We start from the raw sequence: 26,528 nt of genomic DNA on the forward strand, positions 1-26,528 counted from the left end.
GAAAAAAAGCAAGGCCTACCTGCCTCTTCCCTCCTGCCCCCCACCTCGACTGCCCAAGGAAAAGCACGCGCCCCCCTCAGGAGGAAAAAGTAGCCTACAGCACCCGGTATTCCCAGGCGGTCTCCCATCCAAGTACTAACCGGGCCCGACCCTGCTTAGCTTCCGAGATCAGGCGAGACCGGCCGCTCTCAGGGCGGCAGGCCGTAGGCACCCGGCGGCCCCTCGGCGGCGGCCTTCAACCCACCACACCACGCTCCAGGAAGAAGCTCAGAACCCCACAGGGGCTTGACAAGCCCAACAGGGCCACCCCTGCCCACAAGGGGATCTAGAGACAGACCCCAGCCCAGTGCACACACACACAAGGGATAGAAAAAAAGCAAGGCCTACCTGCCTCTTCCCTCCTGCCCCCCACCTCGACTGCCCAAGGAAAAGCACGCGCCCCCCTCAGGAGGAAAAAGTAGCCTACAGCACCCGGTATTCCCAGGCGGTCTCCCATCCAAGTACTAACCGGGCCCGACCCTGCTTAGCTTCCGAGATCAGGCGAGACCGGCCGCTCTCAGGGCGGCAGGCCGTAGGCACCCGGCGGCCCCTCGGCGGCGGCCTTCAACCCACCACACCACGCTCCGGGAAGAAGCTCAGAACCCCACAGGGGCTTGACAAGCCCAACAGGGCCACCCCTGCCCACAAGGGGATCTAGAGACAGACCCCAGCCCAGTGCACACACACACACAAGGGATAGAAAAAAAGCAAGGCCTACCTGCCTCTTCCCTCCTGCCCCCCACCTCGACTGCCCAAGGAAAAGCACGCGCCCCCCTCAGGAGGAAAAAGTAGCCTACAGCACCCGGTATTCCCAGGCGGTCTCCCATCCAAGTACTAACCGGGCCCGACCCTGCTTAGCTTCCGAGATCAGGCGAGACCGGCCGCTCTCAGGGCGGCAGGCCGTAGGCACCCGGCGGCCCCTCGGCGGCGGCCTTAAACCCACCACACCACGCTCCGGGAAGAAGCTCAGAACCCCACAGGGGCTTGACAAGCCCAACAGGGCCACCCCTGCCCACAAGGGGATCTAGAGACAGACCCCAGCCCAGTGCACACACACACACAAGGGATAGAAAAAAAGCAAGGCCTACCTGCCTCTTCCCTCCTGCCCCCCACCTCGACTGCCCAAGGAAAAGCACGCGCCCCCCTCAGGAGGAAAAAGTAGCCTACAGCACCCGGTATTCCCAGGCGGTCTCCCATCCAAGTACTAACCGGGCCCGACCCTGCTTAGCTTCCGAGATCAGGCGAGACCGGCCGCTCTCAGGGCGGCAGGCCGTAGGCACCCGGCGGCCCCTCGGCGGCGGCCTTCAACCCACCACACCACGCTCCGGGAAGAAGCTCAGAACCCCACAGGGGCTTGACAAGCCCAACAGGGCCACCCCTGCCCACAAGGGGATCTAGAGACAGACCCCAGCCCAGTGCACACACACACAAGGGATAGAAAAAAAGCAAGGCCTACCTGCCTCTTCCCTCCTGCCCCCCACCTCAACTGCCCAAGGAAAAGCACGCGCCCCCCTCAGGAGGAAAAAGTAGCCTACAGCACCCGGTATTCCCAGGCGGTCTCCCATCCAAGTACTAACCGGGCCCGACCCTGCTTAGCTTCCGAGATCAGGCGAGACCGGCCGCTCTCAGGGCGGCAGGCCGTAGGCACCCGGCGGCCCCTCGGCGGCGGCCTTCAACCCACCACACCACGCTCCGGGAAGAAGCTCAGAACCCCACAGGGGCTTGACAAGCCCAACAGGGCCACCCCTGCCCACAAGGGGATCTAGAGACAGACCCCAGCCCAGTGCACACACACACAAGGGATAGAAAAAAAGCAAGGCCTACCTGCCTCTTCCCTCCTGCCCCCCACCTCGACTGCCCAAGGAAAAGCACGCGCCCCCCTCAGGAGGAAAAAGTAGCCTACAGCACCCGGTATTCCCAGGCGGTCTCCCATCCAAGTACTAACCGGGCCCGACCCTGCTTAGCTTCCGAGATCAGGCGAGACCGGCCGCTCTCAGGGCGGCAGGCCGTAGGCACCCGGCGGCCCCTCGGCGGCGGCCTTCAACCCACCACACCACGCTCCGGGAAGAAGCTCAGAACCCCACAGGGGCTTGACAAGCCCAACAGGGCCACCCCTGCCCACAAGGGGATCTAGAGACAGACCCCAGCCCAGTGCACACACACACAAGGGATAGAAAAAAAGCAAGGCCTACCTGCCTCTTCCCTCCTGCCCCCCACCTCGACTGCCCAAGGAAAAGCACGCGCCCCCCTCAGGAGGAAAAAGTAGCCTACAGCACCCGGTATTCCCAGGCGGTCTCCCATCCAAGTACTAACCGGGCCCGACCCTGCTTAGCTTCCGAGATCAGGCGAGACCGGCCGCTCTCAGGGCGGCAGGCCGTAGGCACCTGCCGGCCCCTCGGCGGCGGCCTTCAACCCACCACACCACGCTCCGGGAAGAAGCTGAGAACCCCACAGGGGCTTGACAAGCCCAACAGGGCCACCCCTGCCCACAAGGGGATCTAGAGACAGACCCCAGCCCAGTGCACACACACACAAGGGATAGAAAAAAAGCAAGGCCTACCTGCCTCTTCCCTCCTGCCCCCCACCTCGACTGCCCAAGGAAAAGCACGCGCCCCCCTCAGGAGGAAAAAGTAGCCTACAGCACCCGGTATTCCCAGGCGGTCTCCCATCCAAGTACTAACCGGGCCCGACCCTGCTTAGCTTCCGAGATCAGGCGAGACCGGCCGCTCTCAGGGCGGCAGGCCGTAGGCACCCGGCGGCCCCTCGGCGGCGGCCTTCAACCCACCACACCACGCTCCGGGAAGAAGCTCAGAACCCCACAGGGGCTTGACAAGCCCAACAGGGCCACCCCTGCCCACAAGGGGATCTAGAGACAGACCCCAGCCCAGTGCACACACACACACAAGGGATAGAAAAAAAGCAAGGCCTACCTGCCTCTTCCCTCCTGCCCCCCACCTCGACTGCCCAAGGAAAAGCACGCGCCCCCCTCAGGAGGAAAAAGTAGCCTACAGCACCCGGTATTCCCAGGCGGTCTCCCATCCAAGTACTAACCGGGCCCGACCCTGCTTAGCTTCCGAGATCAGGCGAGACCGGCCGCTCTCAGGGCGGCAGGCCGTAGGCACCCGGCGGCCCCTCGGCGGCGGCCTTCAACCCACCACACCACGCTCCGGGAAGAAGCTCAGAACCCCACAGGGGCTTGACAAGCCCAACAGGGCCACCCCTGCCCACAAGGGGATCTAGAGACAGACCCCAGCCCAGTGCACACACACACAAGGAATAGAAAAAAAGCAAGGCCTACCTGCCTCTTCCCTCCTGCCCCCCACCTCGACTGCCCAAGGAAAAGCACGCGCCCCCCTCAGGAGGAAAAAGTAGCCTACAGCACCCGGTATTCCCAGGCGGTCTCCCATCCAAGTACTAACCGGGCCCGACCCTGCTTAGCTTCCGAGATCAGGCGAGACCGGCCGCTCTCAGGGCGGCAGGCCGTAGGCACCCGGCGGCCCCTCGGCGGCGGCCTTCAACCCACCACACCACGCTCCGGGAAGAAGCTCAGAACCCCACAGGGGCTTGACAAGCCCAACAGGGCCACCCCTGCCCACAAGGGGATCTAGAGACAGACCCCAGCCCAGTGCACACACACACACAAGGGATAGAAAAAAAGCAAGGCCTACCTGCCTCTTCCCTCCTGCCCCCCACCTCGACTGCCCAAGGAAAAGCACGCGCCCCCCTCAGGAGGAAAAAGTAGCCTACAGCACCCGGTATTCCCAGGCGGTCTCCCATCCAAGTACTAACCGGGCCCGACCCTGCTTAGCTTCCGAGATCAGGCGAGACCGGCCGCTCTCAGGGCGGCAGGCCGTAGGCACCCGGCGGCCCCTCGGCGGCGGCCTTCAACCCACCACACCACGCTCCAGGAAGAAGCTCAGAACCCCACAGGGGCTTGACAAGCCCAACAGGGCCACCCCTGCCCACAAGGGGATCTAGAGACAGACCCCAGCCCAGTGCACACACACACAAGGGATAGAAAAAAAGCAAGGCCTACCTGCCTCTTCCCTCCTGCCCCCCACCTCGACTGCCCAAGGAAAAGCACGCGCCCCCCTCAGGAGGAAAAAGTAGCCTACAGCACCCGGTATTCCCAGGCGGTCTCCCATCCAAGTACTAACCGGGCCCGACCCTGCTTAGCTTCCGAGATCAGGCGAGACCGGCCGCTCTCAGGGCGGCAGGCCGTAGGCACCCGGCGGCCCCTCGGCGGCGGCCTTCAACCCACCACACCACGCTCCGGGAAGAAGCTCAGAACCCCACAGGGGCTTGACAAGCCCAACAGGGCCACCCCTGCCCACAAGGGGATCTAGAGACAGACCCCAGCCCAGTGCACACACACACAAGGGATAGAAAAAAAGCAAGGCCTACCTGCCTCTTCCCTCCTGCCCCCCACCTCGACTGCCCAAGGAAAAGCACGCGCCCCCCTCAGGAGGAAAAAGTAGCCTACAGCACCCGGTATTCCCAGGCGGTCTCCCATCCAAGTACTAACCGGGCCCGACCCTGCTTAGCTTCCGAGATCAGGCGAGACCGGCCGCTCTCAGGGCGGCAGGCCGTAGGCACCCGGCGGCCCCTCGGCGGCGGCCTTCAACCCACCACACCACGCTCCGGGAAGAAGCTCAGAACCCCACAGGGGCTTGACAAGCCCAACAGGGCCACCCCTGCCCACAAGGGGATCTAGAGACAGACCCCAGCCCAGTGCACACACACACAAGGAATAGAAAAAAAGCAAGGCCTACCTGCCTCTTCCCTCCTGCCCCCCACCTCGACTGCCCAAGGAAAAGCACGCGCCCCCCTCAGGAGGAAAAAGTAGCCTACAGCACCCGGTATTCCCAGGCGGTCTCCCATCCAAGTACTAACCGGGCCCGACCCTGCTTAGCTTCCGAGATCAGGCGAGACCGGCCGCTCTCAGGGCGGCAGGCCGTAGGCACCCGGCGGCCCCTCGGCGGCGGCCTTCAACCCACCACACCACGCTCCGGGAAGAAGCTCAGAACCCCACAGGGGCTTGACAAGCCCAACAGGGCCACCCCTGCCCACAAGGGGATCTAGAGACAGACCCCAGCCCAGTGCACACACACACACAAGGGATAGAAAAAAAGCAAGGCCTACCTGCCTCTTCCCTCCTGCCCCCCACCTCGACTGCCCAAGGAAAAGCACGCGCCCCCCTCAGGAGGAAAAAGTAGCCTACAGCACCCGGTATTCCCAGGCGGTCTCCCATCCAAGTACTAACCGGGCCCGACCCTGCTTAGCTTCCGAGATCAGGCGAGACCGGCCGCTCTCAGGGCGGCAGGCCGTAGGCACCCGGCGGCCCCTCGGCGGCGGCCTTCAACCCACCACACCACGCTCCGGGAAGAAGCTCAGAACCCCACAGGGGCTTGACAAGCCCAACAGGGCCACCCCTGCCCACAAGGGGATCTAGAGACAGACCCCAGCCCAGTGCACACACACACAAGGGATAGAAAAAAAGCAAGGCCTACCTGCCTCTTCCCTCCTGCCCCCCACCTCGACTGCCCAAGGAAAAGCACGCGCCCCCCTCAGGAGGAAAAAGTAGCCTACAGCACCCGGTATTCCCAGGCGGTCTCCCATCCAAGTACTAACCGGGCCCGACCCTGCTTAGCTTCCGAGATCAGGCGAGACCGGCCGCTCTCAGGGCGGCAGGCCGTAGGCACCCGGCGGCCCCTCGGCGGCGGCCTTCAACCCACCACACCACGCTCCGGGAAGAAGCTCAGAACCCCACAGGGGCTTGACAAGCCCAACAGGGCCACCCCTGCCCACAAGGGGATCTAGAGACAGACCCCAGCCCAGTGCACACACACACAAGGGATAGAAAAAAAGCAAGGCCTACCTGCCTCTTCCCTCCTGCCCCCCACCTCGACTGCCCAAGGAAAAGCACGCGCCCCCCTCAGGAGGAAAAAGTAGCCTACAGCACCCGGTATTCCCAGGCGGTCTCCCATCCAAGTACTAACCGGGCCCGACCCTGCTTAGCTTCCGAGATCAGGCGAGACCGGCCGCTCTCAGGGCGGCAGGCCGTAGGCACCCGGTGGCCCCTCGGCGGCGGCCTTCAACCCACCACACCACGCTCCGGGAAGAAGCTCAGAACCCCACAGGGGCTTGACAAGCCCAACAGGGCCACCCCTGCCCACAAGGGGATCTAGAGACAGACCCCAGCCCAGTGCACACACACACACAAGGGATAGAAAAAAAGCAAGGCCTACCTGCCTCTTCCCTCCTGCCCCCCACCTCGACTGCCCAAGGAAAAGCACGCGCCCCCCTCAGGAGGAAAAAGTAGCCTACAGCACCCGGTATTCCCAGGCGGTCTCCCATCCAAGTACTAACCGGGCCCGACCCTGCTTAGCTTCCGAGATCAGGCGAGACCGGCCGCTCTCAGGGCGGCAGGCCGTAGGCACCCGGCGGCCCCTCGGCGGCGGCCTTCAACCCACCACACCACGCTCCGGGAAGAAGCTCAGAACCCCACAGGGGCTTGACAAGCCCAACAGGGCCACCCCTGCCCACAAGGGGATCTAGAGACAGACCCCAGCCCAGTGCACACACACACACAAGGGATAGAAAAAAAGCAAGGCCTACCTGCCTCTTCCCTCCTGCCCCCCACCTCGACTGCCCAAGGAAAAGCACGCGCCCCCCTCAGGAGGAAAAAGTAGCCTACAGCACCCGGTATTCCCAGGCGGTCTCCCATCCAAGTACTAACCGGGCCCGACCCTGCTTAGCTTCCGAGATCAGGCGAGACCGGCCGCTCTCAGGGCGGCAGGCCGTAGGCACCCAGCGGCCCCTCGGCGGCGGCCTTCAACCCACCACACCACGCTCCGGGAAGAAGCTCAGAACCCCACAGGGGCTTGACAAGCCCAACAGGGCCACCCCTGCCCACAAGGGGATCTAGAGACAGACCCCAGCCCAGTGCACACACACACAAGGAATAGAAAAAAAGCAAGGCCTACCTGCCTCTTCCCTCCTGCCCCCCACCTCGACTGCCCAAGGAAAAGCACGCGCCCCCCTCAGGAGGAAAAAGTAGCCTACAGCACCCGGTATTCCCAGGCGGTCTCCCATCCAAGTACTAACCGGGCCCGACCCTGCTTAGCTTCCGAGATCAGGCGAGACCGGCCGCTCTCAGGGCGGCAGGCCGTAGGCACCCGGCGGCCCCTCGGCGGCGGCCTTCAACCCACCACACCACGCTCCGGGAAGAAGCTCAGAACCCCACAGGGGCTTGACAAGCCCAACAGGGCCACCCCTGCCCACAAGGGGATCTAGAGACAGACCCCAGCCCAGTGCACACACACACACAAGGGATAGAAAAAAAGCAAGGCCTACCTGCCTCTTCCCTCCTGCCCCCCACCTCGACTGCCCAAGGAAAAGCACGCGCCCCCCTCAGGAGGAAAAAGTAGCCTACAGCACCCGGTATTCCCAGGCGGTCTCCCATCCAAGTACTAACCGGGCCCGACCCTGCTTAGCTTCCGAGATCAGGCGAGACCGGCCGCTCTCAGGGCGGCAGGCCGTAGGCACCCGGCGGCCCCTCGGCGGCGGCCTTCAACCCACCACACCACGCTCCGGGAAGAAGCTCAGAACCCCACAGGGGCTTGACAAGCCCAACAGGGCCACCCCTGCCCACAAGGGGATCTAGAGACAGACCCCAGCCCAGTGCACACACACACAAGGGATAGAAAAAAAGCAAGGCCTACCTGCCTCTTCCCTCCTGCCCCCCACCTCGACTGCCCAAGGAAAAGCACGCGCCCCCCTCAGGAGGAAAAAGTAGCCTACAGCACCCGGTATTCCCAGGCGGTCTCCCATCCAAGTACTAACCGGGCCCGACCCTGCTTAGCTTCCGAGATCAGGCGAGACCGGCCGCTCTCAGGGCGGCAGGCCGTAGGCACCCGGCGGCCCCTCGGCGGCGGCCTTCAACCCACCACACCACGCTCCGGGAAGAAGCTCAGAACCCCACAGGGGCTTGACAAGCCCAACAGGGCCACCCCTGCCCACAAGGGGATCTAGAGACAGACCCCAGCCCAGTGCACACACACACAAGGGATAGAAAAAAAGCAAGGCCTACCTGCCTCTTCCCTCCTGCCCCCCACCTCGACTGCCCAAGGAAAAGCACGCGCCCCCCTCAGGAGGAAAAAGTAGCCTACAGCACCCGGTATTCCCAGGCGGTCTCCCATCCAAGTACTAACCGGGCCCGACCCTGCTTAGCTTCCGAGATCAGGCGAGACCGGCCGCTCTCAGGGCGGCAGGCCGTAGGCACCCGGCGGCCCCTCGGCGGCGGCCTTCAACCCACCACACCACGCTCCGGGAAGAAGCTCAGAACCCCACAGGGGCTTGACAAGCCCAACAGGGCCACCCCTGCCCACAAGGGGATCTAGAGACAGACCCCAGCCCAGTGCACACACACACACAAGGGATAGAAAAAAAGCAAGGCCTACCTGCCTCTTCCCTCCTGCCCCCCACCTCGACTGCCCAAGGAAAAGCACGCGCCCCCCTCAGGAGGAAAAAGTAGCCTACAGCACCCGGTATTCCCAGGCGGTCTCCCATCCAAGTACTAACCGGGCCCGACCCTGCTTAGCTTCCGAGATCAGGCGAGACCGGCCGCTCTCAGGGCGGCAGGCCGTAGGCACCCGGCGGCCCCTCGGCGGCGGCCTTAAACCCACCACACCACGCTCCGGGAAGAAGCTCAGAACCCCACAGGGGCTTGACAAGCCCAACAGGGCCACCCCTGCCCACAAGGGGATCTAGAGACAGACCCCAGCCCAGTGCACACACACACACAAGGGATAGAAAAAAAGCAAGGCCTACCTGCCTCTTCCCTCCTGCCCCCCACCTCGACTGCCCAAGGAAAAGCACGCGCCCCCCTCAGGAGGAAAAAGTAGCCTACAGCACCCGGTATTCCCAGGCGGTCTCCCATCCAAGTACTAACCGGGCCCGACCCTGCTTAGCTTCCGAGATCAGGCGAGACCGGCCGCTCTCAGGGCGGCAGGCCGTAGGCACCCGGCGGCCCCTCGGCGGCGGCCTTCAACCCACCACACCACGCTCCGGGAAGAAGCTCAGAACCCCACAGGGGCTTGACAAGCCCAACAGGGCCACCCCTGCCCACAAGGGGATCTAGAGACAGACCCCAGCCCAGTGCACACACACACAAGGGATAGAAAAAAAGCAAGGCCTACCTGCCTCTTCCCTCCTGCCCCCCACCTCGACTGCCCAAGGAAAAGCACGCGCCCCCCTCAGGAGGAAAAAGTAGCCTACAGCACCCGGTATTCCCAGGCGGTCTCCCATCCAAGTACTAACCGGGCCCGACCCTGCTTAGCTTCCGAGATCAGGCGAGACCGGCCGCTCTCAGGGCGGCAGGCCGTAGGCACCCGGCGGCCCCTCGGCGGCGGCCTTCAACCCACCACACCACGCTCCGGGAAGAAGCTCAGAACCCCACAGGGGCTTGACAAGCCCAACAGGGCCACCCCTGCCCACAAGGGGATCTAGAGACAGACCCCAGCCCAGTGCACACACACACACAAGGGATAGAAAAAAAGCAAGGCCTACCTGCCTCTTCCCTCCTGCCCCCCACCTCGACTGCCCAAGGAAAAGCACGCGCCCCCCTCAGGAGGAAAAAGTAGCCTACAGCACCCGGTATTCCCAGGCGGTCTCCCATCCAAGTACTAACCGGGCCCGACCCTGCTTAGCTTCCGAGATCAGGCGAGACCGGCCGCTCTCAGGGCGGCAGGCCGTAGGCACCCGGCGGCCCCTCGGCGGCGGCCTTCAACCCACCACACCACGCTCCGGGAAGAAGCTCAGAACCCCACAGGGGCTTGACAAGCCCAACAGGGCCACCCCTGCCCACAAGGGGATCTAGAGACAGACCCCAGCCCAGTGCACACACACACAAGGGATAGAAAAAAAGCAAGGCCTACCTGCCTCTTCCCTCCTGCCCCCCACCTCGACTGCCCAAGGAAAAGCACGCGCCCCCCTCAGGAGGAAAAAGTAGCCTACAGCACCCGGTATTCCCAGGCGGTCTCCCATCCAAGTACTAACCGGGCCCGACCCTGCTTAGCTTCCGAGATCAGGCGAGACCGGCCGCTCTCAGGGCGGCAGGCCGTAGGCACCCGGCGGCCCCTCGGCGGCGGCCTTCAACCCACCACACCACGCTCCAGGAAGAAGCTCAGAACCCCACAGGGGCTTGACAAGCCCAACAGGGCCACCCCTGCCCACAAGGGGATCTAGAGACAGACCCCAGCCCAGTGCACACACACACAAGGGATAGAAAAAAAGCAAGGCCTACCTGCCTCTTCCCTCCTGCCCCCCACCTCGACTGCCCAAGGAAAAGCACGCGCCCCCCTCAGGAGGAAAAAGTAGCCTACAGCACCCGGTATTCCCAGGCGGTCTCCCATCCAAGTACTAACCGGGCCCGACCCTGCTTAGCTTCCGAGATCAGGCGAGACCGGCCGCTCTCAGGGCGGCAGGCCGTAGGCACCCGGCGGCCCCTCGGCGGCGGCCTTCAACCCACCACACCACGCTCCGGGAAGAAGCTCAGAACCCCACAGGGGCTTGACAAGCCCAACAGGGCCACCCCTGCCCACAAGGGGATCTAGAGACAGACCCCAGCCCAGTGCACACACACACACAAGGGATAGAAAAAAAGCAAGGCCTACCTGCCTCTTCCCTCCTGCCCCCCACCTCGACTGCCCAAGGAAAAGCACGCGCCCCCCTCAGGAGGAAAAAGTAGCCTACAGCACCCGGTATTCCCAGGCGGTCTCCCATCCAAGTACTAACCGGGCCCGACCCTGCTTAGCTTCCGAGATCAGGCGAGACCGGCCGCTCTCAGGGCGGCAGGCCGTAGGCACCCGGCGGCCCCTCGGCGGCGGCCTTAAACCCACCACACCACGCTCCGGGAAGAAGCTCAGAACCCCACAGGGGCTTGACAAGCCCAACAGGGCCACCCCTGCCCACAAGGGGATCTAGAGACAGACCCCAGCCCAGTGCACACACACACAAGGGATAGAAAAAAAGCAAGGCCTACCTGCCTCTTCCCTCCTGCCCCCCACCTCAACTGCCCAAGGAAAAGCACGCGCCCCCCTCAGGAGGAAAAAGTAGCCTACAGCACCCGGTATTCCCAGGCGGTCTCCCATCCAAGTACTAACCGGGCCCGACCCTGCTTAGCTTCCGAGATCAGGCGAGACCGGCCGCTCTCAGGGCGGCAGGCCGTAGGCACCCGGCGGCCCCTCGGCGGCGGCCTTCAACCCACCACACCACGCTCCGGGAAGAAGCTCAGAACCCCACAGGGGCTTGACAAGCCCAACAGGGCCACCCCTGCCCACAAGGGGATCTAGAGACAGACCCCAGCCCAGTGCACACACACACACAAGGGATAGAAAAAAAGCAAGGCCTACCTGCCTCTTCCCTCCTGCCCCCCACCTCGACTGCCCAAGGAAAAGCACGCGCCCCCCTCAGGAGGAAAAAGTAGCCTACAGCACCCGGTATTCCCAGGCGGTCTCCCATCCAAGTACTAACCGGGCCCGACCCTGCTTAGCTTCCGAGATCAGGCGAGACCGGCCGCTCTCAGGGCGGCAGGCCGTAGGCACCCGGCGGCCCCTCGGCGGCGGCCTTCAACCCACCACACCACGCTCCGGGAAGAAGCTCAGAACCCCACAGGGGCTTGACAAGCCCAACAGGGCCACCCCTGCCCACAAGGGGATCTAGAGACAGACCCCAGCCCAGTGCACACACACACAAGGGATAGAAAAAAAGCAAGGCCTACCTGCCTCTTCCCTCCTGCCCCCCACCTCGACTGCCCAAGGAAAAGCACGCGCCCCCCTCAGGAGGAAAAAGTAGCCTACAGCACCCGGTATTCCCAGGCGGTCTCCCATCCAAGTACTAACCGGGCCCGACCCTGCTTAGCTTCCGAGATCAGGCGAGACCGGCCGCTCTCAGGGCGGCAGGCCGTAGGCACCCGGCGGCCCCTCGGCGGCGGCCTTCAACCCACCACACCACGCTCCGGGAAGAAGCTCAGAACCCCACAGGGGCTTGACAAGCCCAACAGGGCCACCCCTGCCCACAAGGGGATCTAGAGACAGACCCCAGCCCAGTGCACACACACACACAAGGGATAGAAAAAAAGCAAGGCCTACCTGCCTCTTCCCTCCTGCCCCCCACCTCGACTGCCCAAGGAAAAGCACGCGCCCCCCTCAGGAGGAAAAAGTAGCCTACAGCACCCGGTATTCCCAGGCGGTCTCCCATCCAAGTACTAACCGGGCCCGACCCTGCTTAGCTTCCGAGATCAGGCGAGACCGGCCGCTCTCAGGGCGGCAGGCCGTAGGCACCCGGCGGCCCCTCGGCGGCGGCCTTAAACCCACCACACCACGCTCCGGGAAGAAGCTCAGAACCCCACAGGGGCTTGACAAGCCCAACAGGGCCACCCCTGCCCACAAGGGGATCTAGAGACAGACCCCAGCCCAGTGCACACACACACACAAGGGATAGAAAAAAAGCAAGGCCTACCTGCCTCTTCCCTCCTGCCCCCCACCTCGACTGCCCAAGGAAAAGCACGCGCCCCCCTCAGGAGGAAAAAGTAGCCTACAGCACCCGGTATTCCCAGGCGGTCTCCCATCCAAGTACTAACCGGGCCCGACCCTGCTTAGCTTCCGAGATCAGGCGAGACCGGCCGCTCTCAGGGCGGCAGGCCGTAGGCACCCGGCGGCCCCTCGGCGGCGGCCTTCAACCCACCACACCACGCTCCGGGAAGAAGCTCAGAACCCCACAGGGGCTTGACAAGCCCAACAGGGCCACCCCTGCCCACAAGGGGATCTAGAGACAGACCCCAGCCCAGTGCACACACACACAAGGGATAGAAAAAAAGCAAGGCCTACCTGCCTCTTCCCTCCTGCCCCCCACCTCGACTGCCCAAGGAAAAGCACGCGCCCCCCTCAGGAGGAAAAAGTAGCCTACAGCACCCGGTATTCCCAGGCGGTCTCCCATCCAAGTACTAACCGGGCCCGACCCTGCTTAGCTTCCGAGATCAGGCGAGACCGGCCGCTCTCAGGGCGGCAGGCCGTAGGCACCCGGCGGCCCCTCGGCGGCGGCCTTCAACCCACCACACCACGCTCCGGGAAGAAGCTCAGAACCCCACAGGGGCTTGACAAGCCCAACAGGGCCACCCCTGCCCACAAGGGGATCTAGAGACAGACCCCAGCCCAGTGCACACACACACACAAGGGATAGAAAAAAAGCAAGGCCTACCTGCCTCTTCCCTCCTGCCCCCCACCTCGACTGCCCAAGGAAAAGCACGCGCCCCCCTCAGGAGGAAAAAGTAGCCTACAGCACCCGGTATTCCCAGGCGGTCTCCCATCCAAGTACTAACCGGGCCCGACCCTGCTTAGCTTCCGAGATCAGGCGAGACCGGCCGCTCTCAGGGCGGCAGGCCGTAGGCACCCGGCGGCCCCTCGGCGGCGGCCTTCAACCCACCACACCACGCTCCGGGAAGAAGCTCAGAACCCCACAGGGGCTTGACAAGCCCAACAGGGCCACCCCTGCCCACAAGGGGATCTAGAGACAGACCCCAGCCCAGTGCACACACACACAAGGGATAGAAAAAAAGCAAGGCCTACCTGCCTCTTCCCTCCTGCCCCCCACCTCGACTGCCCAAGGAAAAGCACGCGCCCCCCTCAGGAGGAAAAAGTAGCCTACAGCACCCGGTATTCCCAGGCGGTCTCCCATCCAAGTACTAACCGGGCCCGACCCTGCTTAGCTTCCGAGATCAGGCGAGACCGGCCGCTCTCAGGGCGGCAGGCCGTAGGCACCCGGCGGCCCCTCGGCGGCGGCCTTCAACCCACCACACCACGCTCCAGGAAGAAGCTCAGAACCCCACAGGGGCTTGACAAGCCCAACAGGGCCACCCCTGCCCACAAGGGGATCTAGAGACAGACCCCAGCCCAGTGCACACACACACAAGGGATAGAAAAAAAGCAAGGCCTACCTGCCTCTTCCCTCCTGCCCCCCACCTCGACTGCCCAAGGAAAAGCACGCGCCCCCCTCAGGAGGAAAAAGTAGCCTACAGCACCCGGTATTCCCAGGCGGTCTCCCATCCAAGTACTAACCGGGCCCGACCCTGCTTAGCTTCCGAGATCAGGCGAGACCGGCCGCTCTCAGGGCGGCAGGCCGTAGGCACCCGGCGGCCCCTCGGCGGCGGCCTTCAACCCACCACACCACGCTCCGGGAAGAAGCTCAGAACCCCACAGGGGCTTGACAAGCCCAACAGGGCCACCCCTGCCCACAAGGGGATCTAGAGACAGACCCCAGCCCAGTGCACACACACACACAAGGGATAGAAAAAAAGCAAGGCCTACCTGCCTCTTCCCTCCTGCCCCCCACCTCGACTGCCCAAGGAAAAGCACGCGCCCCCCTCAGGAGGAAAAAGTAGCCTACAGCACCCGGTATTCCCAGGCGGTCTCCCATCCAAGTACTAACCGGGCCCGACCCTGCTTAGCTTCCGAGATCAGGCGAGACCGGCCGCTCTCAGGGCGGCAGGCCGTAGGCACCCGGCGGCCCCTCGGCGGCGGCCTTAAACCCACCACACCACGCTCCGGGAAGAAGCTCAGAACCCCACAGGGGCTTGACAAGCCCAACAGGGCCACCCCTGCCCACAAGGGGATCTAGAGACAGACCCCAGCCCAGTGCACACACACACAAGGGATAGAAAAAAAGCAAGGCCTACCTGCCTCTTCCCTCCTGCCCCCCACCTCAACTGCCCAAGGAAAAGCACGCGCCCCCCTCAGGAGGAAAAAGTAGCCTACAGCACCCGGTATTCCCAGGCGGTCTCCCATCCAAGTACTAACCGGGCCCGACCCTGCTTAGCTTCCGAGATCAGGCGAGACCGGCCGCTCTCAGGGCGGCAGGCCGTAGGCACCCGGCGGCCCCTCGGCGGCGGCCTTCAACCCACCACACCACGCTCCGGGAAGAAGCTCAGAACCCCACAGGGGCTTGACAAGCCCAACAGGGCCACCCCTGCCCACAAGGGGATCTAGAGACAGACCCCAGCCCAGTGCACACACACACACAAGGGATAGAAAAAAAGCAAGGCCTACCTGCCTCTTCCCTCCTGCCCCCCACCTCGACTGCCCAAGGAAAAGCACGCGCCCCCCTCAGGAGGAAAAAGTAGCCTACAGCACCCGGTATTCCCAGGCGGTCTCCCATCCAAGTACTAACCGGGCCCGACCCTGCTTAGCTTCCGAGATCAGGCGAGACCGGCCGCTCTCAGGGCGGCAGGCCGTAGGCACCCGGCGGCCCCTCGGCGGCGGCCTTCAACCCACCACACCACGCTCCGGGAAGAAGCTCAGAACCCCACAGGGGCTTGACAAGCCCAACAGGGCCACCCCTGCCCACAAGGGGATCTAGAGACAGACCCCAGCCCAGTGCACACACACACAAGGGATAGAAAAAAAGCAAGGCCTACCTGCCTCTTCCCTCCTGCCCCCCACCTCGACTGCCCAAGGAAAAGCACGCGCCCCCCTCAGGAGGAAAAAGTAGCCTACAGCACCCGGTATTCCCAGGCGGTCTCCCATCCAAGTACTAACCGGGCCCGACCCTGCTTAGCTTCCGAGATCAGGCGAGACCGGCCGCTCTCAGGGCGGCAGGCCGTAGGCACCTGCCGGCCCCTCGGCGGCGGCCTTCAACCCACCACACCACGCTCCGGGAAGAAGCTGAGAACCCCACAGGGGCTTGACAAGCCCAACAGGGCCACCCCTGCCCACAAGGGGATCTAGAGACAGACCCCAGCCCAGTGCACACACACACAAGGGATAGAAAAAAAGCAAGGCCTACCTGCCTCTTCCCTCCTGCCCCCCACCTCGACTGCCCAAGGAAAAGCACGCGCCCCCCTCAGGAGGAAAAAGTAGCCTACAGCACCCGGTATTCCCAGGCGGTCTCCCATCCAAGTACTAACCGGGCCCGACCCTGCTTAGCTTCCGAGATCAGGCGAGACCGGCCGCTCTCAGGGCGGCAGGCCGTAGGCACCCGGCGGCCCCTCGGCGGCGGCCTTCAACCCACCACACCACGCTCCGGGAAGAAGCTCAGAACCCCACAGGGGCTTGACAAGCCCAACAGGGCCACCCCTGCCCACAAGGGGATCTAGAGACAGACCCCAGCCCAGTGCACACACACACACAAGGGATAGAAAAAAAGCAAGGCCTACCTGCCTCTTCCCTCCTGCCCCCCACCTCGACTGCCCAAGGAAAAGCACGCGCCCCCCTCAGGAGGAAAAAGTAGCCTACAGCACCCGGTATTCCCAGGCGGTCTCCCATCCAAGTACTAACCGGGCCCGACCCTGCTTAGCTTCCGAGATCAGGCGAGACCGGCCGCTCTCAGGGCGGCAGGCCGTAGGCACCCGGCGGCCCCTCGGCGGCGGCCTTCAACCCACCACACCACGCTCCGGGAAGAAGCTCAGAACCCCACAGGGGCTTGACAAGCCCAACAGGGCCACCCCTGCCCACAAGGGGATCTAGAGACAGACCCCAGCCCAGTGCACACACACACAAGGGATAGAAAAAAAGCAAGGCCTACCTGCCTCTTCCCTCCTGCCCCCCACCTCGACTGCCCAAGGAAAAGCACGCGCCCCCCTCAGGAGGAAAAAGTAGCCTACAGCACCCGGTATTCCCAGGCGGTCTCCCATCCAAGTACTAACCGGGCCCGACCCTGCTTAGCTTCCGAGATCAGGCGAGACCGGCCGCTCTCAGGGCGGCAGGCCGTAGGCACCCGGCGGCCCCTCGGCGGCGGCCTTCAACCCACCACACCACGCTCCAGGAAGAAGCTCAGAACCCCACAGGGGCTTGACAAGCCCAACAGGGCCACCCCTGCCCACAAGGGGATCTAGAGACAGACCCCAGCCCAGTGCACACACACACACAAGGGATAGAAAAAAAGCAAGGCCTACCTGCCTCTTCCCTCCTGCCCCCCACCTCGACTGCCCAAGGAAAAGCACGCGCCCCCCTCAGGAGGAAAAAGTAGCCTACAGCACCCGGTATTCCCAGGCGGTCTCCCATCCAAGTACTAACCGGGCCCGACCCTGCTTAGCTTCCGAGATCAGGCGAGACCGGCCGCTCTCAGGGCGGCAGGCCGTAGGCACCCGGCGGCCCCTCGGCGGCGGCCTTCAACCCACCACACCACGCTCCGGGAAGAAGCTCAGAACCCCACAGGGGCTTGACAAGCCCAACAGGGCCACCCCTGCCCACAAGGGGATCTAGAGACAGACCCCAGCCCAGTGCACACACACACAAGGGATAGAAAAAAAGCAAGGCCTACCTGCCTCTTCCCTCCTGCCCCCCACCTCGACTGCCCAAGGAAAAGCACGCGCCCCCCTCAGGAGGAAAAAGTAGCCTACAGCACCCGGTATTCCCAGGCGGTCTCCCATCCAAGTACTAACCGGGCCCGACCCTGCTTAGCTTCCGAGATCAGGCGAGACCGGCCGCTCTCAGGGCGGCAGGCCGTAGGCACCCGGCGGCCCCTCGGCGGCGGCCTTCAACCCACCACACCACGCTCCGGGAAGAAGCTCAGAACCCCACAGGGGCTTGACAAGCCCAACAGGGCCACCCCTGCCCACAAGGGGATCTAGAGACAGACCCCAGCCCAGTGCACACACACACAAGGGATAGAAAAAAAGCAAGGCCTACCTGCCTCTTCCCTCCTGCCCCCCACCTCGACTGCCCAAGGAAAAGCACGCGCCCCCCTCAGGAGGAAAAAGTAGCCTACAGCACCCGGTATTCCCAGGCGGTCTCCCATCCAAGTACTAACCGGGCCCGACCCTGCTTAGCTTCCGAGATCAGGCGAGACCGGCCGCTCTCAGGGCGGCAGGCCGTAGGCACCCGGCGGCCCCTCGGCGGCGGCCTTCAACCCACCACACCACGCTCCGGGAAGAAGCTCAGAACCCCACAGGGGCTTGACAAGCCCAACAGGGCCACCCCTGCCCACAAGGGGATCTAGAGACAGACCCCAGCCCAGTGCACACACACACAAGGAATAGAAAAAAAGCAAGGCCTACCTGCCTCTTCCCTCCTGCCCCCCACCTCGACTGCCCAAGGAAAAGCACGCGCCCCCCTCAGGAGGAAAAAGTAGCCTACAGCACCCGGTATTCCCAGGCGGTCTCCCATCCAAGTACTAACCGGGCCCGACCCTGCTTAGCTTCCGAGATCAGGCGAGACCGGCCGCTCTCAGGGCGGCAGGCCGTAGGCACCCGGCGGCCCCTCGGCGGCGGCCTTCAACCCACCACACCACGCTCCGGGAAGAAGCTCAGAACCCCACAGGGGCTTGACAAGCCCAACAGGGCCACCCCTGCCCACAAGGGGATCTAGAGACAGACCCCAGCCCAGTGCACACACACACACAAGGGATAGAAAAAAAGCAAGGCCTACCTGCCTCTTCCCTCCTGCCCCCCACCTCGACTGCCCAAGGAAAAGCACGCGCCCCCCTCAGGAGGAAAAAGTAGCCTACAGCACCCGGTATTCCCAGGCGGTCTCCCATCCAAGTACTAACCGGGCCCGACCCTGCTTAGCTTCCGAGATCAGGCGAGACCGGCCGCTCTCAGGGCGGCAGGCCGTAGGCACCCGGCGGCCCCTCGGCGGCGGCCTTCAACCCACCACACCACGCTCCGGGAAGAAGCTCAGAACCCCACAGGGGCTTGACAAGCCCAACAGGGCCACCCCTGCCCACAAGGGGATCTAGAGACAGACCCCAGCCCAGTGCACACACACACAAGGGATAGAAAAAAAGCAAGGCCTACCTGCCTCTTCCCTCCTGCCCCCCACCTCGACTGCCCAAGGAAAAGCACGCGCCCCCCTCAGGAGGAAAAAGTAGCCTACAGCACCCGGTATTCCCAGGCGGTCTCCCATCCAAGTACTAACCGGGCCCGACCCTGCTTAGCTTCCGAGATCAGGCGAGACCGGCCGCTCTCAGGGCGGCAGGCCGTAGGCACCCGGCGGCCCCTCGGCGGCGGCCTTCAACCCACCACACCACGCTCCAGGAAGAAGCTCAGAACCCCACAGGGGCTTGACAAGCCCAACAGGGCCACCCCTGCCCACAAGGGGATCTAGAGACAGACCCCAGCCCAGTGCACACACACACAAGGGATAGAAAAAAAGCAAGGCCTACCTGCCTCTTCCCTCCTGCCCCCCACCTCGACTGCCCAAGGAAAAGCACGCGCCCCCCTCAGGAGGAAAAAGTAGCCTACAGCACCCGGTATTCCCAGGCGGTCTCCCATCCAAGTACTAACCGGGCCCGACCCTGCTTAGCTTCCGAGATCAGGCGAGACCGGCCGCTCTCAGGGCGGCAGGCCGTAGGCACCCGGCGGCCCCTCGGCGGCGGCCTTCAACCCACCACACCACGCTCCGGGAAGAAGCTCAGAACCCCACAGGGGCTTGACAAGCCCAACAGGGCCACCCCTGCCCACAAGGGGATCTAGAGACAGACCCCAGCCCAGTGCACACACACACACAAGGGATAGAAAAAAAGCAAGGCCTACCTGCCTCTTCCCTCCTGCCCCCCACCTCGACTGCCCAAGGAAAAGCACGCGCCCCCCTCAGGAGGAAAAAGTAGCCTACAGCACCCGGTATTCCCAGGCGGTCTCCCATCCAAGTACTAACCGGGCCCGACCCTGCTTAGCTTCCGAGATCAGGCGAGACCGGCCGCTCTCAGGGCGGCAGGCCGTAGGCACCCGGCGGCCCCTCGGCGGCGGCCTTAAACCCACCACACCACGCTCCGGGAAGAAGCTCAGAACCCCACAGGGGCTTGACAAGCCCAACAGGGCCACCCCTGCCCACAAGGGGATCTAGAGACAGACCCCAGCCCAGTGCACACACACACAAGGGATAGAAAAAAAGCAAGGCCTACCTGCCTCTTCCCTCCTGCCCCCCACCTCGACTGCCCAAGGAAAAGCACGCGCCCCCCTCAGGAGGAAAAAGTAGCCTACAGCACCCGGTATTCCCAGGCGGTCTCCCATCCAAGTACTAACCGGGCCCGACCCTGCTTAGCTTCCGAGATCAGGCGAGACCGGCCGCTCTCAGGGCGGCAGGCCGTAGGCACCCGGCGGCCCCTCGGCGGCGGCCTTCAACCCACCACACCACGCTCCGGGAAGAAGCTCAGAACCCCACAGGGGCTTGACAAGCCCAACAGGGCCACCCCTGCCCACAAGGGGATCTAGAGACAGACCCCAGCCCAGTGCACACACACACACAAGGGATAGAAAAAAAGCAAGGCCTACCTGCCTCTTCCCTCCTGCCCCCCACCTCGACTGCCCAAGGAAAAGCACGCGCCCCCCTCAGGAGGAAAAAGTAGCCTACAGCACCCGGTATTCCCAGGCGGTCTCCCATCCAAGTACTAACCGGGCCCGACCCTGCTTAGCTTCCGAGATCAGGCGAGACCGGCCGCTCTCAGGGCGGCAGGCCGTAGGCACCCGGCGGCCCCTCGGCGGCGGCCTTCAACCCACCACACCACGCTCCGGGAAGAAGCTCAGAACCCCACAGGGGCTTGACAAGCCCAACAGGGCCACCCCTGCCCACAAGGGGATCTAGAGACAGACCCCAGCCCAGTGCACACACACACAAGGGATAGAAAAAAAGCAAGGCCTACCTGCCTCTTCCCTCCTGCCCCCCACCTCGACTGCCCAAAGAAAAGCACGCGCCCCCCTCAGGAGGAAAAAGTAGCCTACAGCACCCGGTATTCCCAGGCGGTCTCCCATCCAAGTACTAACCGGGCCCGACCCTGCTTAGCTTCCGAGATCAGGCGAGACCGGCCGCTCTCAGGGCGGCAGGCCGTAGGCACCCGGCGGCCCCTCGGCGGCGGCCTTCAACCCACCACACCACGCTCCGGGAAGAAGCTCAGAACCCCACAGGGGCTTGACAAGCCCAACAGGGCCACCCCTGCCCACAAGGGGATCTAGAGACAGACCCCAGCCCAGTGCACACACACACAAGGGATAGAAAAAAAGCAAGGCCTACCTGCCTCTTCCCTCCTGCCCCCCACCTCGACTGCCCAAGGAAAAGCACGCGCCCCCCTCAGGAGGAAAAAGTAGCCTACAGCACCCGGTATTCCCAGGCGGTCTCCCATCCAAGTACTAACCGGGCCCGACCCTGCTTAGCTTCCGAGATCAGGCGAGACCGGCCGCTCTCAGGGCGGCAGGCCGTAGGCACCCGGCGGCCCCTCGGCGGCGGCCTTCAACCCACCACACCACGCTCCGGGAAGAAGCTCAGAACCCCACAGGGGCTTGACAAGCCCAACAGGGCCACCCCTGCCCACAAGGGGATCTAGAGACAGACCCCAGCCCAGTGCACACACACACAAGGGATAGAAAAAAAGCAAGGCCTACCTGCCTCTTCCCTCCTGCCCCCCACCTCGACTGCCCAAGGAAAAGCACGCGCCCCCCTCAGGAGGAAAAAGTAGCCTACAGCACCCGGTATTCCCAGGCGGTCTCCCATCCAAGTACTAACCGGGCCCGACCCTGCTTAGCTTCCGAGATCAGGCGAGACCGGCCGCTCTCAGGGCGGCAGGCCGTAGGCACCCGGCGGCCCCTCGGCGGCGGCCTTCAACCCACCACACCACGCTCCAGGAAGAAGCTCAGAACCCCACAGGGGCTTGACAAGCCCAACAGGGCCACCCCTGCCCACAAGGGGATCTAGAGACAGACCCCAGCCCAGTGCACACACACACACAAGGGATAGAAAAAAAGCAAGGCCTACCTGCCTCTTCCCTCCTGCCCCCCACCTCGACTGCCCAAGGAAAAGCACGCGCCCCCCTCAGGAGGAAAAAGTAGCCTACAGCACCCGGTATTCCCAGGCGGTCTCCCATCCAAGTACTAACCGGGCCCGACCCTGCTTAGCTTCCGAGATCAGGCGAGACCGGCCGCTCTCAGGGCGGCAGGCCGTAGGCACCCGGCGGCCCCTCGGCGGCGGCCTTCAACCCACCACACCACGCTCCGGGAAGAAGCTCAGAACCCCACAGGGGCTTGACAAGCCCAACAGGGCCACCCCTGCCCACAAGGGGATCTAGAGACAGACCCCAGCCCAGTGCACACACACACAAGGGATAGAAAAAAAGCAAGGCCTACCTGCCTCTTCCCTCCTGCCCCCCACCTCGACTGCCCAAGGAAAAGCACGCGCCCCCCTCAGGAGGAAAAAGTAGCCTACAGCACCCGGTATTCCCAGGCGGTCTCCCATCCAAGTACTAACCGGGCCCGACCCTGCTTAGCTTCCGAGATCAGGCGAGACCGGCCGCTCTCAGGGCGGCAGGCCGTAGGCACCCGGCGGCCCCTCGGCGGCGGCCTTCAACCCACCACACCACGCTCCGGGAAGAAGCTCAGAACCCCACAGGGGCTTGACAAGCCCAACAGGGCCACCCCTGCCCACAAGGGGATCTAGAGACAGACCCCAGCCCAGTGCACACACACACAAGGGATAGAAAAAAAGCAAGGCCTACCTGCCTCTTCCCTCCTGCCCCCCACCTCGACTGCCCAAGGAAAAGCACGCGCCCCCCTCAGGAGGAAAAAGTAGCCTACAGCACCCGGTATTCCCAGGCGGTCTCCCATCCAAGTACTAACCGGGCCCGACCCTGCTTAGCTTCCGAGATCAGGCGAGACCGGCCGCTCTCAGGGCGGCAGGCCGTAGGCACCCGGCGGCCCCTCGGCGGCGGCCTTCAACCCACCACACCACGCTCCGGGAAGAAGCTCAGAACCCCACAGGGGCTTGACAAGCCCAACAGGGCCACCCCTGCCCACAAGGGGATCTAGAGACAGACCCCAGCCCAGTGCACACACACACACTAGGGATAGAAAAAAAGCAAGGCCTACCTGCCTCTTCCCTCCTGCCCCCCACCTCGACTGCCCAAGGAAAAGCACGCGCCCCCCTCAGGAGGAAAAAGTAGCCTACAGCACCCGGTATTCCCAGGCGGTCTCCCATCCAAGTACTAACCGGGCCCGACCCTGCTTAGCTTCCGAGATCAGGCGAGACCGGCCGCTCTCAGGGCGGCAGGCCGTAGGCACCCGGCAGCCCCTCGGCGGCGGCCTTCAACCCACCACACCACGCTCCGGGAAGAAGCTCAGAACCCCACAGGGGCTTGACAAGCCCAACAGGGCCACCCCTGCCCACAAGGGGATCTAGAGACAGACCCCAGCCCAGTGCACACACACACACAAGGGATAGAAAAAAAGCAAGGCCTACCTGCCTCTTCCCTCCTGCCCCCCACCTCGACTGCCCAAGGAAAAGCACGCGCCCCCCTCAGGAGGAAAAAGTAGCCTACAGCACCCGGTATTCCCAGGCGGTCTCCCATCCAAGTACTAACCGGGCCCGACCCTGCTTAGCTTCCGAGATCAGGCGAGACCGGCCGCTCTCAGGGCGGCAGGCCGTAGGCACCCGGCGGCCCCTCGGCGGCGGCCTTCAACCCACCACACCACGCTCCGGGAAGAAGCCTAGAACCCCACAGGGGCTTGACAAGCCCAACAGGGCCACCCCTGCCCACAAGGGGATCTAGAGACAGACCCCAGCCCAGTGCACACACACACAAGGGATAGAAAAAAAGCAAGGCCTACCTGCCTCTTCCCTCCTGCCCCCCACCTCGACTGCCCAAGGAAAAGCACGCGCCCCCCTCAGGAGGAAAAAGTAGCCTACAGCACCCGGTATTCCCAGGCGGTCTCCCATCCAAGTACTAACCGGGCCCGACCCTGCTTAGCTTCCGAGATCAGGCGAGACCGGCCGCTCTCAGGGCGGCAGGCCGTAGGCACCCGGCGGCCCCTCGGCGGCGGCCTTCAACCCACCACACCACGCTCCGGGAAGAAGCTCAGAACCCCACAGGGGCTTGACAAGCCCAACAGGGCCACCCCTGCCCACAAGGGGATCTAGAGACAGACCCCAGCCCAGTGCACACACACACAAGGGATAGAAAAAAAGCAAGGCCTACCTGCCTCTTCCCTCCTGCCCCCCACCTCGACTGCCCAAGGAAAAGCACGCGCCCCCCTCAGGAGGAAAAAGTAGCCTACAGCACCCGGTATTCCCAGGCGGTCTCCCATCCAAGTACTAACCGGGCCCGACCCTGCTTAGCTTCCGAGATCAGGCGAGACCGGCCGCTCTCAGGGCGGCAGGCCGTAGGCACCCGGCGGCCCACGGCGGCGGCCTTCAACCCACCACACCACGCTCCGGGAAGAAGCTCAGAACCCCACAGGGGCTTGACAAGCCCAACAGGGCCACCCCTGCCCACAAGGGGATCTAGAGACAGACCCCAGCCCAGTGCACACACACACAAGGGATAGAAAAAAAGCAAGGCCTACCTGCCTCTTCCCTCCTGCCCCCCACCTCGACTGCCCAAGGAAAAGCACGCGCCCCCCTCAGGAGGAAAAAGTAGCCTACAGCACCCGGTATTCCCAGGCGGTCTCCCATCCAAGTACTAACCGGGCCCGACCCTGCTTAGCTTCCGAGATCAGGCGAGACCGGCCGCTCTCAGGGCGGCAGGCCGTAGGCACCCGGCGGCCCCTCGGCGGCGGCCTTCAACCCACCACACCACGCTCCGGGAAGAAGCTCAGAACCCCACAGGGGCTTGACAAGCCCAACAGGGCCACCCCTGCCCACAAGGGGATCTAGAGACAGACCCCAGCCCAGTGCACACACACACACTAGGGATAGAAAAAAAGCAAGGCCTACCTGCCTCTTCCCTCCTGCCCCCCACCTCGACTGCCCAAGGAAAAGCACGCGCCCCCCTCAGGAGGAAAAAGTAGCCTACAGCACCCGGTATTCCCAGGCGGTCTCCCATCCAAGTACTAACCGGGCCCGACCCTGCTTAGCTTCCGAGATCAGGCGAGACCGGCGCTCTCAGGGCGGCAGGCCGTAGGCACCCGGCGGCCCCTCGGCGGCGGCCTTCAACCCACCACACCACGCTCCGGGAAGAAGCTCAGAACCCCACAGGGGCTTGACAAGCCCAACAGGGCCACCCCTGCCCACAAGGGGATCTAGAGACAGACCCCAGCCCAGTGCACACACACACAAGGGATAGAAAAAAAGCAAAGCCTACCTGCCTCTTCCCTCCTGCCCCCCACCTCGACTGCCCAAGGAAAAGCACGCGCCCCCCTCAGGAGGAAAAAGTAGCCTACAGCACCCGGTATTCCCAGGCGGTCTCCCATCCAAGTACTAACCGGGCCCGACCCTGCTTAGCTTCCGAGATCAGGCGAGACCGGCCGCTCTCAGGGCGGCAGGCCGTAGGCACCCGGCGGCCCCTCGGCGGCGGCCTTCAACCCACCACACCACGCTCCGGGAAGAAGCTCAGAACCCCACAGGGGCTTGACAAGCCCAACAGGGCCACCCCTGCCCACAAGGGGATCTAGAGACAGACCCCAGCCCAGTGCACACACACACACAAGGGATAGAAAAAAAGCAAGGCCTACCTGCCTCTTCACTCCTGCCCCCCACCTCGACTGCCCAAGGAAAAGCACGCGCCCCCCTCAGGAGGAAAAAGTAGCCTACAGCACCCGGTATTCCCAGGCGGTCTCCCATCTAAGTACTAACCGGGCCCGACCCTGCTTAGCTTCCGAGATCAGGCGAGACCGGCCGCTCTCAGGGCGGCAGGCCGTAGGCACCCGGCGGCCCCTCGGCGGCGGCATTCAACCAACCACACCACGCTCCGGGAAGAAGCCTAGAACCCCACAGGGGCTTGACAAGCCCAACAGGGCCACCCCTGCCCACAAGGGGATCTAGAGACAGACCCCAGCCCAGTGCACACACACACAAGGGATAGAAAAAAAGCAAGGCCTACCTGCCTCTTCCCTCCTGCCCCCCACCTCGACTGCCCAAGGAAAAGCACGCGCCCCCCTCAGGAGGAAAAAGTAGCCTACAGCACCCGGTATTCCCAGGCGGTCTCCCATCCAAGTACTAACCGGGCCCGACCCTGCTTAGCTTCCGAGATCAGGCGAGACCGGCCGCTCTCAGGGCGGCAGGCCGTAGGCACCCGGCGGCCCCTCGGCGGCGGCCTTCAACCCACCACACCACGCTCCGGGAAGAAGCTCAGAACCCCACAGGGGCTTGACAAGCCCAACAGGGCCACCCCTGCCCACAAGGGGATCTAGAGACAGACCCCAGCCCAGTGCACACACACACACTAGGGATAGAAAAAAAGCAAGGCCTACCTGCCTCTTCCCTCCTGCCCCCCACCTCGACTGCCCAAGGAAAAGCACGCGCCCCCCTCAGGAGGAAAAAGTAGCCTACAGCACCCGGTATTCCCAGGCGGTCTCCCATCCAAGTACTAACCGGGCCCGACCCTGCTTAGCTTCCGAGATCAGGCGAGACCGGCCGCTCTCAGGGCGGCAGGCCGTAGGCACCTGGCGGCCCCTCGGCGGCGGCCTTCAACCCACCTCACCACGCTCCGGGAAGAAGCTGAGAACCCCACAGGGGCTTGACAAGCCCAACAGGGCCACCCCTGCCCACAAGGGGATCTAGAGACAGACCCCAGCC

The 26,528-nt window shown here is 64.0% G+C and overlaps 72 pseudogenes; all 72 read right to left on the reverse strand.

Moving 5' to 3' along the window:
• Positions 1-91: 91 nt before the first annotated feature.
• Positions 92-209, reverse strand: LOC140682957 (5S ribosomal RNA; annotated as a pseudogene).
• A 250-nt stretch (positions 210-459) lies between these two features.
• LOC140682958 (5S ribosomal RNA) lies at positions 460-577 on the reverse strand (annotated as a pseudogene).
• A 252-nt stretch (positions 578-829) lies between these two features.
• Positions 830-947, reverse strand: LOC140682959 (5S ribosomal RNA; annotated as a pseudogene).
• A 252-nt stretch (positions 948-1,199) lies between these two features.
• LOC140682960 (5S ribosomal RNA) lies at positions 1,200-1,317 on the reverse strand (annotated as a pseudogene).
• Positions 1,318-1,567: 250 nt separating this feature from the next.
• LOC140682961 (5S ribosomal RNA) lies at positions 1,568-1,685 on the reverse strand (annotated as a pseudogene).
• A 250-nt stretch (positions 1,686-1,935) lies between these two features.
• Positions 1,936-2,053, reverse strand: LOC140682962 (5S ribosomal RNA; annotated as a pseudogene).
• Positions 2,054-2,303: 250 nt separating this feature from the next.
• On the reverse strand, positions 2,304-2,421 carry LOC140682964 (5S ribosomal RNA; annotated as a pseudogene).
• A 250-nt stretch (positions 2,422-2,671) lies between these two features.
• Positions 2,672-2,789, reverse strand: LOC140682965 (5S ribosomal RNA; annotated as a pseudogene).
• A 252-nt stretch (positions 2,790-3,041) lies between these two features.
• Positions 3,042-3,159, reverse strand: LOC140682966 (5S ribosomal RNA; annotated as a pseudogene).
• A 250-nt stretch (positions 3,160-3,409) lies between these two features.
• Positions 3,410-3,527, reverse strand: LOC140682967 (5S ribosomal RNA; annotated as a pseudogene).
• A 252-nt stretch (positions 3,528-3,779) lies between these two features.
• Positions 3,780-3,897, reverse strand: LOC140682968 (5S ribosomal RNA; annotated as a pseudogene).
• A 250-nt stretch (positions 3,898-4,147) lies between these two features.
• LOC140682969 (5S ribosomal RNA) lies at positions 4,148-4,265 on the reverse strand (annotated as a pseudogene).
• Positions 4,266-4,515: 250 nt separating this feature from the next.
• Positions 4,516-4,633, reverse strand: LOC140682970 (5S ribosomal RNA; annotated as a pseudogene).
• A 250-nt stretch (positions 4,634-4,883) lies between these two features.
• Positions 4,884-5,001, reverse strand: LOC140682971 (5S ribosomal RNA; annotated as a pseudogene).
• A 252-nt stretch (positions 5,002-5,253) lies between these two features.
• Positions 5,254-5,371, reverse strand: LOC140682972 (5S ribosomal RNA; annotated as a pseudogene).
• A 250-nt stretch (positions 5,372-5,621) lies between these two features.
• On the reverse strand, positions 5,622-5,739 carry LOC140682973 (5S ribosomal RNA; annotated as a pseudogene).
• A 250-nt stretch (positions 5,740-5,989) lies between these two features.
• On the reverse strand, positions 5,990-6,107 carry LOC140682975 (5S ribosomal RNA; annotated as a pseudogene).
• A 252-nt stretch (positions 6,108-6,359) lies between these two features.
• LOC140682976 (5S ribosomal RNA) lies at positions 6,360-6,477 on the reverse strand (annotated as a pseudogene).
• Positions 6,478-6,729: 252 nt separating this feature from the next.
• On the reverse strand, positions 6,730-6,847 carry LOC140682977 (5S ribosomal RNA; annotated as a pseudogene).
• A 250-nt stretch (positions 6,848-7,097) lies between these two features.
• LOC140682978 (5S ribosomal RNA) lies at positions 7,098-7,215 on the reverse strand (annotated as a pseudogene).
• Positions 7,216-7,467: 252 nt separating this feature from the next.
• On the reverse strand, positions 7,468-7,585 carry LOC140682979 (5S ribosomal RNA; annotated as a pseudogene).
• A 250-nt stretch (positions 7,586-7,835) lies between these two features.
• LOC140682980 (5S ribosomal RNA) lies at positions 7,836-7,953 on the reverse strand (annotated as a pseudogene).
• A 250-nt stretch (positions 7,954-8,203) lies between these two features.
• On the reverse strand, positions 8,204-8,321 carry LOC140682981 (5S ribosomal RNA; annotated as a pseudogene).
• A 252-nt stretch (positions 8,322-8,573) lies between these two features.
• Positions 8,574-8,691, reverse strand: LOC140682982 (5S ribosomal RNA; annotated as a pseudogene).
• A 252-nt stretch (positions 8,692-8,943) lies between these two features.
• On the reverse strand, positions 8,944-9,061 carry LOC140682983 (5S ribosomal RNA; annotated as a pseudogene).
• Positions 9,062-9,311: 250 nt separating this feature from the next.
• Positions 9,312-9,429, reverse strand: LOC140682984 (5S ribosomal RNA; annotated as a pseudogene).
• Positions 9,430-9,681: 252 nt separating this feature from the next.
• On the reverse strand, positions 9,682-9,799 carry LOC140682986 (5S ribosomal RNA; annotated as a pseudogene).
• Positions 9,800-10,049: 250 nt separating this feature from the next.
• LOC140682987 (5S ribosomal RNA) lies at positions 10,050-10,167 on the reverse strand (annotated as a pseudogene).
• A 250-nt stretch (positions 10,168-10,417) lies between these two features.
• On the reverse strand, positions 10,418-10,535 carry LOC140682988 (5S ribosomal RNA; annotated as a pseudogene).
• Positions 10,536-10,787: 252 nt separating this feature from the next.
• On the reverse strand, positions 10,788-10,905 carry LOC140682989 (5S ribosomal RNA; annotated as a pseudogene).
• Positions 10,906-11,155: 250 nt separating this feature from the next.
• LOC140682990 (5S ribosomal RNA) lies at positions 11,156-11,273 on the reverse strand (annotated as a pseudogene).
• A 252-nt stretch (positions 11,274-11,525) lies between these two features.
• Positions 11,526-11,643, reverse strand: LOC140682991 (5S ribosomal RNA; annotated as a pseudogene).
• Positions 11,644-11,893: 250 nt separating this feature from the next.
• Positions 11,894-12,011, reverse strand: LOC140682992 (5S ribosomal RNA; annotated as a pseudogene).
• A 252-nt stretch (positions 12,012-12,263) lies between these two features.
• Positions 12,264-12,381, reverse strand: LOC140682993 (5S ribosomal RNA; annotated as a pseudogene).
• A 252-nt stretch (positions 12,382-12,633) lies between these two features.
• Positions 12,634-12,751, reverse strand: LOC140682994 (5S ribosomal RNA; annotated as a pseudogene).
• A 250-nt stretch (positions 12,752-13,001) lies between these two features.
• On the reverse strand, positions 13,002-13,119 carry LOC140682995 (5S ribosomal RNA; annotated as a pseudogene).
• Positions 13,120-13,371: 252 nt separating this feature from the next.
• LOC140682997 (5S ribosomal RNA) lies at positions 13,372-13,489 on the reverse strand (annotated as a pseudogene).
• Positions 13,490-13,739: 250 nt separating this feature from the next.
• LOC140682998 (5S ribosomal RNA) lies at positions 13,740-13,857 on the reverse strand (annotated as a pseudogene).
• Positions 13,858-14,107: 250 nt separating this feature from the next.
• On the reverse strand, positions 14,108-14,225 carry LOC140682999 (5S ribosomal RNA; annotated as a pseudogene).
• A 252-nt stretch (positions 14,226-14,477) lies between these two features.
• LOC140683000 (5S ribosomal RNA) lies at positions 14,478-14,595 on the reverse strand (annotated as a pseudogene).
• Positions 14,596-14,845: 250 nt separating this feature from the next.
• LOC140683001 (5S ribosomal RNA) lies at positions 14,846-14,963 on the reverse strand (annotated as a pseudogene).
• A 252-nt stretch (positions 14,964-15,215) lies between these two features.
• Positions 15,216-15,333, reverse strand: LOC140683002 (5S ribosomal RNA; annotated as a pseudogene).
• Positions 15,334-15,583: 250 nt separating this feature from the next.
• Positions 15,584-15,701, reverse strand: LOC140683003 (5S ribosomal RNA; annotated as a pseudogene).
• Positions 15,702-15,951: 250 nt separating this feature from the next.
• LOC140683004 (5S ribosomal RNA) lies at positions 15,952-16,069 on the reverse strand (annotated as a pseudogene).
• A 252-nt stretch (positions 16,070-16,321) lies between these two features.
• On the reverse strand, positions 16,322-16,439 carry LOC140683005 (5S ribosomal RNA; annotated as a pseudogene).
• A 250-nt stretch (positions 16,440-16,689) lies between these two features.
• Positions 16,690-16,807, reverse strand: LOC140683006 (5S ribosomal RNA; annotated as a pseudogene).
• A 252-nt stretch (positions 16,808-17,059) lies between these two features.
• On the reverse strand, positions 17,060-17,177 carry LOC140683008 (5S ribosomal RNA; annotated as a pseudogene).
• Positions 17,178-17,427: 250 nt separating this feature from the next.
• Positions 17,428-17,545, reverse strand: LOC140683009 (5S ribosomal RNA; annotated as a pseudogene).
• A 250-nt stretch (positions 17,546-17,795) lies between these two features.
• On the reverse strand, positions 17,796-17,913 carry LOC140683010 (5S ribosomal RNA; annotated as a pseudogene).
• A 250-nt stretch (positions 17,914-18,163) lies between these two features.
• On the reverse strand, positions 18,164-18,281 carry LOC140683011 (5S ribosomal RNA; annotated as a pseudogene).
• A 252-nt stretch (positions 18,282-18,533) lies between these two features.
• Positions 18,534-18,651, reverse strand: LOC140683012 (5S ribosomal RNA; annotated as a pseudogene).
• Positions 18,652-18,901: 250 nt separating this feature from the next.
• On the reverse strand, positions 18,902-19,019 carry LOC140683013 (5S ribosomal RNA; annotated as a pseudogene).
• Positions 19,020-19,269: 250 nt separating this feature from the next.
• On the reverse strand, positions 19,270-19,387 carry LOC140683014 (5S ribosomal RNA; annotated as a pseudogene).
• Positions 19,388-19,639: 252 nt separating this feature from the next.
• LOC140683015 (5S ribosomal RNA) lies at positions 19,640-19,757 on the reverse strand (annotated as a pseudogene).
• Positions 19,758-20,007: 250 nt separating this feature from the next.
• Positions 20,008-20,125, reverse strand: LOC140683016 (5S ribosomal RNA; annotated as a pseudogene).
• A 252-nt stretch (positions 20,126-20,377) lies between these two features.
• On the reverse strand, positions 20,378-20,495 carry LOC140683017 (5S ribosomal RNA; annotated as a pseudogene).
• A 250-nt stretch (positions 20,496-20,745) lies between these two features.
• On the reverse strand, positions 20,746-20,863 carry LOC140683019 (5S ribosomal RNA; annotated as a pseudogene).
• Positions 20,864-21,113: 250 nt separating this feature from the next.
• On the reverse strand, positions 21,114-21,231 carry LOC140683020 (5S ribosomal RNA; annotated as a pseudogene).
• Positions 21,232-21,481: 250 nt separating this feature from the next.
• Positions 21,482-21,599, reverse strand: LOC140683021 (5S ribosomal RNA; annotated as a pseudogene).
• A 252-nt stretch (positions 21,600-21,851) lies between these two features.
• Positions 21,852-21,969, reverse strand: LOC140683022 (5S ribosomal RNA; annotated as a pseudogene).
• Positions 21,970-22,219: 250 nt separating this feature from the next.
• On the reverse strand, positions 22,220-22,337 carry LOC140683023 (5S ribosomal RNA; annotated as a pseudogene).
• Positions 22,338-22,587: 250 nt separating this feature from the next.
• LOC140683024 (5S ribosomal RNA) lies at positions 22,588-22,705 on the reverse strand (annotated as a pseudogene).
• Positions 22,706-22,957: 252 nt separating this feature from the next.
• On the reverse strand, positions 22,958-23,075 carry LOC140683025 (5S ribosomal RNA; annotated as a pseudogene).
• Positions 23,076-23,327: 252 nt separating this feature from the next.
• LOC140683026 (5S ribosomal RNA) lies at positions 23,328-23,445 on the reverse strand (annotated as a pseudogene).
• Positions 23,446-23,695: 250 nt separating this feature from the next.
• LOC140683027 (5S ribosomal RNA) lies at positions 23,696-23,813 on the reverse strand (annotated as a pseudogene).
• Positions 23,814-24,063: 250 nt separating this feature from the next.
• On the reverse strand, positions 24,064-24,181 carry LOC140683028 (5S ribosomal RNA; annotated as a pseudogene).
• A 249-nt stretch (positions 24,182-24,430) lies between these two features.
• Positions 24,431-24,548, reverse strand: LOC140683030 (5S ribosomal RNA; annotated as a pseudogene).
• Positions 24,549-24,800: 252 nt separating this feature from the next.
• Positions 24,801-24,917, reverse strand: LOC140683059 (5S ribosomal RNA; annotated as a pseudogene).
• A 250-nt stretch (positions 24,918-25,167) lies between these two features.
• LOC140683031 (5S ribosomal RNA) lies at positions 25,168-25,285 on the reverse strand (annotated as a pseudogene).
• Positions 25,286-25,537: 252 nt separating this feature from the next.
• LOC140683044 (5S ribosomal RNA) lies at positions 25,538-25,655 on the reverse strand (annotated as a pseudogene).
• A 250-nt stretch (positions 25,656-25,905) lies between these two features.
• On the reverse strand, positions 25,906-26,023 carry LOC140683032 (5S ribosomal RNA; annotated as a pseudogene).
• Positions 26,024-26,275: 252 nt separating this feature from the next.
• On the reverse strand, positions 26,276-26,393 carry LOC140683033 (5S ribosomal RNA; annotated as a pseudogene).
• Between the last annotated feature and the right edge of the window lie 135 nt (positions 26,394-26,528).

The sequence above is a fragment of the Taeniopygia guttata genome, chromosome 2 (genome assembly GCF_048771995.1).
Source record: "Taeniopygia guttata chromosome 2, bTaeGut7.mat, whole genome shotgun sequence".
NCBI lineage: Eukaryota > Metazoa > Chordata > Aves > Passeriformes > Estrildidae > Taeniopygia > Taeniopygia guttata.